General features: G+C 54.4%; 2 long non-coding RNA genes across 3 annotated transcripts; both read left to right on the forward strand.

Annotated features, from left to right (window-relative positions):
* Window positions 1-1,476: 1,476 nt before the first annotated feature.
* LOC129197623 (uncharacterized) lies at window positions 1,477-4,168 on the forward strand. Of its 2 annotated transcripts, none has more exons than XR_008574358.1 (3): window positions 1,477-1,696; window positions 3,102-3,358; window positions 3,511-4,168. It is a non-coding gene; the product is annotated as an uncharacterized LOC129197623 (long non-coding RNA). The 2 variants fall into 2 exon arrangements; XR_008574357.1 differs by having other exon boundaries at window positions 3,110-3,358.
* Window positions 4,169-4,261: 93 nt separating this feature from the next.
* On the forward strand, window positions 4,262-7,765 carry LOC129197624 (uncharacterized). Its single transcript, XR_008574359.1, has 3 exons — window positions 4,262-4,335; window positions 5,606-5,778; window positions 7,501-7,765. It is a non-coding gene; the product is annotated as an uncharacterized LOC129197624 (long non-coding RNA).
* Window positions 7,766-8,520: the final 755 nt, after the last annotated feature.

Consider the following 8,520-nt stretch of genomic DNA (forward strand, 5'->3'; position numbering starts at 1 on the left):
TGTAGGTCATCTTGTTGGGCAGCCTCTCCGGTCCGGGAGTCATTCCTCTCGCTGAGAGTTTTCTCTCACTTGTGATTTGTGTTGTTTGCAGCATTCTGTGTAGCGTTGATCCCTGTGCGTGTGTGTCTTGGGCGTGGAGCTGCGCTGCCCCGGGTTGTCGAGTCCAGGGTTAGGCGGAATAGCAATAGAAGTGTACGGTTAGCGTGTCAGCATGGCCAGTCTGGAATTGTTTGGCTCTCGCTCGGCATCTGGCCGACTTGTTTAATTAGTTTGGGGTTTTGTGGTTTTTTTTTTTCCCAGATGCAGAGAGAGAGGAAGCGCACCAAAGAGCAGCACAGGAGGGGAGCAGAGCGTCGTAAGGAGGTGGGTCGGTCATTTGAGGTGAGCTGGAGGAATGGCGAGGGCGATTGTGGGAGCGGTGACTTCTGACAAACATAGGAGTAATTTTGTGTCTCGTGGCGTCTTAGGTGCTGCAAGCGAGGACAGCTGCAGGGTCCATCTCTGGACCGAGCAGGTGAGCAGAAAGACACGGTGCTTCAGAGGAAGGGGGTGTCATGGGAGAGGTTGGTGTTGGCCGGCTGATGCAACGCTGACTGACAGTGCTGTTTTGTTTGTGTTCTGTTTTCTATTGTAGCTGATGAAGAGGCACCGGGCGACTGCAGGAACATCCCAGTTAGCCAATGCGCGGCGTTGATGTTTTTGTTGCCGATGGATTCGGATCCCCGGCCCTCGGAAAGCTAAGTTGAGGGACCGTTGCCGGGGAGGGAGCGAGTTTGGGGGTTGTGGCGGAGGGGTTTTATGGCTAGCGCCGGGGAGAGGGCTGTCTGGGAGCAGTTCCCCTTGGCTGGGCAAAGGGAGCGGGTTACATGTCACCACGATGCTAGACCGGGCAGGGCAGTTCCAGCCTGTGTTATGTCTGCGTGTCTCGTCCTGTGTGTCTTAGCCCTTCCTCGGGTCTCAACGCCCTCTTTGCACTCGAGGGGCACGGCACGCTTCTCGGGCGCCGTCCCTAGGCTCTCGAACGCCGGTACTTGTCAGCGTACCGCCAATCGGGCGCTTCTTTTCTCGCACAGCGAGCTTACGGCGTGGATCGTTCTTGCGTGTCGGAAGTTTCTGGCGGGTCCTCTATTTGCAGCGCTATACCAGGCTGCGTCCGGAGTTCTGCTCTCCAGCTATCCATTTTCAGGGACTGGGTCTTCCTCCCTGCATCCTTACCTTCTTAGGTCTTGAAGACGGGCTTCTTGCTGCACCCGTCATCTCGGTTTTGACAGTAACTTCTTATAACGGGCCATTTACGGTCAATTCTCTTCTGGGGTTGCCATAGAGCTTCCTCACCCGGGCGTCGTGCCCTATAGGTCGCCTTGTTCGGCAGCCTCTCCGGTCCGGGAGTCGTTCCTCTCGCTGAGAGTGTTCTCTCTTTGTGAGTCACGTTGTTTGTAGCGTTCTGTGTGGCGTCCGTCTCTGTGTGTGGTGTGTGTGTGTGGAGCTGCTCTGCCCAGGGCTGTCGAGTCGGGGATAGGCGGAATAGCAATAGGAGCGTACGGTTAGCGTGCCGATACGGCCCGTCCGGAATTGTTTGGCTCTCACTCGGCATCTGGGTGACTTGTTTGATAACTCGGTGTGATTTTTCCAGATGCGGACTGGCTAGATGCCCACCGAAGAGCGGCAGAGGAGGAGAGCAGAGCGCCGTAAGAAGGTAGGTCCGGACAAGTTTGGGAGTTGCAGGGGATGGCTTTTAAAGTTAGCATACGGGAGAGGGCTGTCCGGGAGCGGTCGCCTTCGGGTAGGCAAAGGGAGCGGGTTACTCGTCGGCACCGTGCTAGACCGCGCCGGGCAGGGCGCTTTAAGCCCGCGTGCGGTTGTGTCGCGTAGGTTGCGTTGTCTGTCTTATGCTCTACGCCGCACCTCCCTCGGGTCTCGATGCCTCCGCTGCTTTTTGTGATCACCAGGTACCTTATTAGATCTCATGAGTCTTGAATATCTGTGCTCATTGGTATTGAGCTCATCAAGCCAGTTTCTCTCTTGTAGTTATAGCTTAAAGCATAGCTCTGTTTGGCGCGCATCGTGTCGTAGATGTTTCTGAGCGGACGTCTATTGCGGCGCCAAGCTGGGCGCTGCCAGCGGCTCCTCCGAGCGGTACGTTTGCCCCGAGTTCTTTTCTCAGGTTTCACTCCCCACGTTTTTAAAGGCCTTAGATCTTAAAACCCGGCCTCTGATGCATCTGTCATTTCAGTTTTGACAGCCTCTTTCTCTCGCCGGCCAAGGCCGTCGCCTCTTTCCCGGGGCCGCTATAAAGCATCCGCAACGTCGCGGTGCCGCGGGGCTTCCTCGCCAGTCTTACCTTCGCCACGGTAGCCGTTCTTGCTCGCGGCCTTCTCGTGTCTCACGGTCGCGTTTGCGGAGTCTGTGCGCCGTGTCGGGGTCGGAGCCGCTCCACCCAGGGGTGTAGCAATGTTAAAGACGGGGTAGCGTAGCTTTGTGGCGGGGCGGTAAAACATTGGCATGACCGGATTCTTTTGGTGAAGACGCTACAGTCCATCTCTGGGCAAGTATCTGTAGACAGCTGTCACAGTTTCATTGCATTGGCGGGGGTCAGAAGCTGTACTCTGGCCTCCTGGGAGCAGCAGTTTGTGCGGTAGTTGAGCGGGTTCAATCTCAAATGTGCCTTAGTTGGTATATTTGGGGTTCGGTGTATCTCTTCTCTGTTTGTTTTAGCTCTAGTTAGAAGGCTTATGCAGAAAAGATGACAGACCTTTCGGTCTCGTCAAGCTACCGGTCAGCGGCCACAGCCTTACTTTGCACAGTTTGTTTGGGTTTGTCAGAGGCCGAGCGACAAGCCGCGCGTCACAGGCCCCCGGAAGAGGCGAGAGGAGCGCCGGACAAAGGCGGGCCGGCGTCCGACGTCAGCGGATCGGCGTGTCGGCGACTCCGCCTAGTTCACGCTTTTCCGGTTGTATTTTCTAGGCGCGAATCGATGCGCGAACGGGATATCCGCACCGGAGCGAACTTAAGCGAGGCGAGAGATGACCGGTGCGCTGACGTAGCAGTTTTCTGAGGTGTCGTATTATAGACGTAGCTAAAATCACATCCCGCCCTTTGAGTTTTACAGGTGGCGGTCAGGCCTCGGCACGGCAGGCCGAAGAATCCGACTCCGAGCGGCCGAGGAAAAGGGACGGGCGAGAGGAAGGCGTTTCCAAGGAGGGCTTCGTCGCAGCGGAGGTCGACGCCGGGCGGCACGTCGGCGACCGGCGACGCTCTGTCTCGTGAGGGATAAAGCGGAACCCGGCGGATGGGGGAGCGTCCCGGTTAGATGACCTTTTCCCCATGAGAAGGGAATCTGGATTCTGCCCTCTGAAAGGTAATTTAAGGGGCAAACCCGGTGGTTGGGGGCAGGGCCAGCAGGGGGTTTAACGCCAGGGTAGCAGAGGGCTATTTAGTCTGCCTCGAGTCTAGGGACAGATGGGGTCCCGGGTCCATCGTGCCGGACGTAAACATTCTGGCCTCTCTCAGCGTTGCAGCGTCATTTGCGTGATCTGCGCTTTTCATGCGTACGGCGCCTTACGGCAGGTCTCTAGGTTCCGCCGCACGCGCTCGGCGAGCATCCGCGGGGTCAGTGACGCCTCGTCGCTTCGGAATACGGCCCGTCGAGCGTTTCTCGTCTCGCGATCGGAGCTTAAAGCGCGCCTCGCGTCGCAGATGTTTCTGCGAGGTCGCCTTTGCGGAGGTGGTCTGTGCCGGACTCACAGTTGTGCTCTAGAAACTTCCGCCTCATTTGAAGTTTGATACCATCTTTCATCTCTATATGCTGTGGGATGCCGAACTAGTCCAGGCTTGTTGGTGCCAAAAACAGGGCCATTTTGACCCAGCAGAAGGGGCCCCGGGGGAGTCCAGCTTGGGCGAGAGCAGGAATTGAGCAACTTGCTTATCTTGCACTGATAAGCACCGGACCTGAACAGGGGCAGGAGATGAGCAATTTGTTCATCCTAACAAGATGTGGCGTCTGACGGGTCTACTCCTTAATCAACTAAGTGACGCCTGGGGTGAGGGGGAGCCTCCTTCGCAGCTCGACCTTACTTTGGTAAAACTAAACAGACCACCGCTCCTCTGGACCGAACACGTTTGTTCTCCGCCACTTCCCCCCCCCCAGCCCCGACCAACTGCACAACAAGCCTTGTCGAGGGCCAATCGGCACACGATACCTGACTTAGTCCCACCTCGCCAAAAGTATAAATCTGGCATTCAGAATCCTCTTTTTTGAGGACGAGAACTCCAACTATCCGGACGGCTCGACGGGCCTGGACCTCTCTCTCCTCCCCAAGCAGGGACGCCTCTTTGGTAAGACTTGCGCCTCCGATTATGTCGGATGTTACCCCGGGAAAACTATCATTAACAAAAGCGCTGAACTATTAACTTGAGCTCAAAATTGTTGCAGTAAGTGCATTTATCAACGGCAGTTCCAAACTTTTTATATCTGTCGCCTCAATAAACTACCTATTTTTCTTTTCAACTTTGCGAAACTGTTTCAGTGAAAGTCCTTAGTGGGGCTTTGACAGGCAAACGTTGACTCTGATATGTGGCCACACACATAATCCTTTAGACGTAAACCGTTGACCAAGTCTGGGACTAAGACTGGACCTAGCCGCACCTAGGCTCCTCTCTGAGAAGGAGTTTAGAAAGCAAGGGGGTCCTTTCTGAACCTCGTGACTCAACGGGAGGGCCGCCCTCAGCCGCACATCAGACTCGTACCCTTTCACGCGACATACGCTTAGAGGCTTGTGTCTTACAGCCTAGCTTCTCACACACACCCGTTGTTCTGGTGTTGTGTTGCCTTGCCGCAATTTGTGTTGGTTTTGACCACCATCTGAGACATCTTGTTATGTAGCGCTTTGTGTTGTATCGCCTTGCGCGGCCCTGTCTTTGGCTGGATATCGCATTGCGCTACTCTGTATTCGTATTGCCTGCCAACGGGGACCGCCTCGCGTTACGTGGGCCCGCGCCCCGCCTCGCCTCGCGCCGCTGTGCCTCGCGTTACGTGGGCCCGCGCCCCGCCTCGCCTCGCGCCGCTGTGCCTTGCCGCTGCCTGCCAATGGAGACTCTCTTGCGTTCTGTGACCCGGTCCTCTGCGTTGCGCGGCTCTGTCTTTTTGTACTGCCCGCCAATGGAGACCGTCTTGCGTTCAGTGACCCGGTCCTCTGTGTCGCGTTGCGCGGCTCTGCCTTTGTACTGCCCGCCAATGGAGACCGTCTTGCGTTCAGTGACCCGGTCCTCTGTGTTGCGTTGCGCGGCTCTGCCTTCGTACTGCCTGGCCCTGTATTTGTATTGCCTGCCATTTGAGACTGTCCAGTGTTACATAGCGTTGTGTTAAGGCATGCTTTATGTTTGGTTGTATATTGCATTGCAGTGCTTGGCGTTGCCTGGTGTTCGGTATGGCTCTTGTTGCATTTGGGTGGTTGGGCATTGCAGAGCTGGCATAGAGAGCGGCCCCAGCCCAGGATGGCAATCTGTCGGTACAGTCGGTTGGGGCGGAGGTCGTACGGGCCGTCTTGCGAGGCAGAGGGTAGTTGTCGGCCAGCCGGCCCTAGAGCTCTTCCGTTGTGGTTTTCAGGTGCCACGGCACGATTTGGATTCCCGCACGACACCCTCGAGTGAGGTTTTTGTGGAGTATCCAAGTAACAGCGAAGGAGCGGTGCAGTTAGCAAGGCGTCTTCCCTGGTCCCTGCCTATGAGCGCTAACTCTACAGAGTCAGGCGCAGCGGCGATGGTGTCTCAAGGGACAGGGTGAGGCGGTTCCACAGATGGGACAAGAATCGGGGCCGTGGCTCGTTGTGGCGGGCAGGTGGCAGAACGGCTGTGCGTTTGGGTGAGGGGTGGAGCGTGAGGTTGTGGCGCTGCCTATTTTTGTGTGTGTTGGGCTGTCTGTGTGTGTTGTGTAACTGTTTTTTCCAGGTTGAGCAAGCTAGTGTGCTTTTTGAAATTAGAATAAAAAAAAACCCCAGCCGGGGGATTTTTTTTTCTCTCCCCCGGCCGGGTTTTTTTTTCCCCCGGTCCCGGCCGCTCTGCGAGGCGACGTTCGTCGCCAAAGTTTGGACGGCGGCGCGGTTCGGGCCGGGGTTTTTGCCAGGCAGGGCGAGAGATGAAATTGTGATGGCGTCTCCCGGGAACGGCGTTCCCGAGGAGCGCCGGAAGGAGCGGGCGATGTCCGGTTGCGGTGGAACGGACGTGTGTTTGGGTGAGGGGTGGGGTGTGAGGTGGTGGTGGTGGTGCCTAATTTTGGGGGGTGGGGGGTGTATTTCTTTCCAGGTTGAGCAAGCTAGTGTGCTTTTTGAAATTAGAAAAAAAAAACCCCAGCCGGGGGATTTTTTTTTTTTTCCTCCCCCGGCCGGGTGTTTTTTTTCCCCCGGTCCCGGCCGCTCTGCGAGGCGACGTTCGTCGCCAAAGTTTGGACGGTGGCGCGGTTCGGGCCGGGGTTTTTGCCAGGCAGGGCGAGAGATGAAATTGTGATGGCGTCTCCCGGGAACGGCGTTCCCGAGGAGCGCCGGAAGGAGCGGGCGATGTCCGGTTGCGGTGGAACGGACGTGTGTTTGGGTGAGTGGTGGGGTGTGAGGTGGTGGTGGTGGTGCCTAATTTTGGGGGGTGGGGGGTGTATTTCTTTCCAGGTTGAGCAAGCTAGTGTGCTTTTTGAAATTAAAAAAAAAACCCCAGCCGGGGGATTTTTTTTTATTTCCTCCCCCGGCCGGGTGTTTTTTTTCCCCCGGTCCCGGCCGCTCTGCGAGGCGACGTTCGTCGCCAAAGTTTGGACGGCGGCGCGGTTCGGGCCGGGGTTTTTGCCAGGCAGGGCGAGAGATGAAATTGTGATGGCGTCTCCCGGGAACGGCGTTCCCGAGGAGCGCCGGAAGGAGCGGGCGATGTCCGGTTGCGGTGGAACGGACGTGTGTTTGGGTGAGGGGTGGGGTGTGAGGTGGTGGTGGTGGTGGTGCCTAATTTTGGGGGGTGGGGGGTGTATTTCTTTCCAGGTTGAGCAAGCTAGTGTGCTTTTTGAAATTAGAAAAAAAAAAAAACCCCAGCCGGGGGATTTTTTTTATTTCCTCCCCCGGCCGGGTGTTTTTTTTCCCCCGGTCCCGGCCGCTCTGCGAGGCGACGTTCGTCGCCAAAGTTTGGACGGCGGCGCGGTTTGGGCCGGGGTTTTTGCCAGGCAGGGTGAGAGATGAAATTGTGATGGCGTCTCCTGGGAACGGCATTCCTGAGGAACGGTCCTCTGGAGTTTTGTATTTGCCTCTGATTGCAGGTAGTAGTGTTAACACTAGCAGCAGTGTTGGTTTTGAAGGCAAAGGGTGTGGGGTGTTACTCTATGTGAGCAGTGTTGAGGAGGGCCAGGTGGGCACACAAGAGGGTGTAATGGATGTTTTAGAAGGATGGGCTTGTAAAGGTTTTGCCTGATCAGTGTAGATTCTTGAGTAATAATGTAAACTAATGAAGGTGTTTGGTGTTATTCTTTACAAGCAGAGAATCAGAGTAGCTATCCAGGTGTCCGCAAGCTGCACGTGTTTGGCCGGGGGGTTGAATCGGAGGATCCAGATTCCATTGTAGTAGAGAGCTCTGGAAGGAGAAGAATGTTAAGCGAAGCAGGAGAGATGGACTGTCAATGTGCCTGAGCTAATAACTGTCACTGCTCTGAGTCCTTGCTGTGGCGATAGTGCATCACTGGAAACCTATGTGTTAATGCCTAATGTTGTTGTTCTTTAAAGAAAGTAACAATAAAGGTGAAGTAATAAAGAATGATTTTTTTTTTGTTCTGCCGGTTGTGAAATGTTTGTGTGTCAGTCATTATTTAGGTGTTATTGTTTGTCTTTGAGTTTTGTCCGGGGGGGGGGGAATAATTTTGTGTGTCTGTTGGTGGTGGTGTGTTTGTCTTTGTGCTTCTGTGTCCCTGGTGGCCTTTAATGTTCTGTCCTTTTTTTTTTTTGTAATATTTATGTTCACAATATGTGTGTAAACAAATGTAGTGAAGTTAAAACAAAAATGATGGTTTAAAGGAAAAAAATATCAGAAGCAGCAGTAGAACATGTCACCTCCCTGGGAGTAGTAGTTTAAAGAAATAAAAAAAAAAAAATAAATTTATTTATTAAAATAAAAAATCTACTCCCAGGGTGTGTGAAATGTTCTACTGCTGCACCAGACTTATTATTTTTAATGTTTTTATTTATACATAATATACAGATAATAATACAGATAATAATACCACCCTATACAGTACAAAATTGTACACTTTACCTGTACCAAACCCCCCTGAATTACAGGAAAACTACAGAAATCGCAATTTCCACTGTATACCGCCCTTCCAGGACCTAAACCATCCATAGAGTTACCGGTACCCACACTAGACAGGAGCAAAAACCCGTCCCGTCCAGCAACCCCCTCCACCCTCTATGATCCCCAGTCCTCCAAGCCCTCCATTTTAAAACCTCTATGACCGGAAGCGCTACTCTGTGGTCGGAAGTCCTCCGTGGGACCAGGAAGTCC

The sequence above is a fragment of the Grus americana genome, chromosome 29, assembly GCF_028858705.1.
Source record: "Grus americana isolate bGruAme1 chromosome 29, bGruAme1.mat, whole genome shotgun sequence".
NCBI lineage: Eukaryota > Metazoa > Chordata > Aves > Gruiformes > Gruidae > Grus > Grus americana.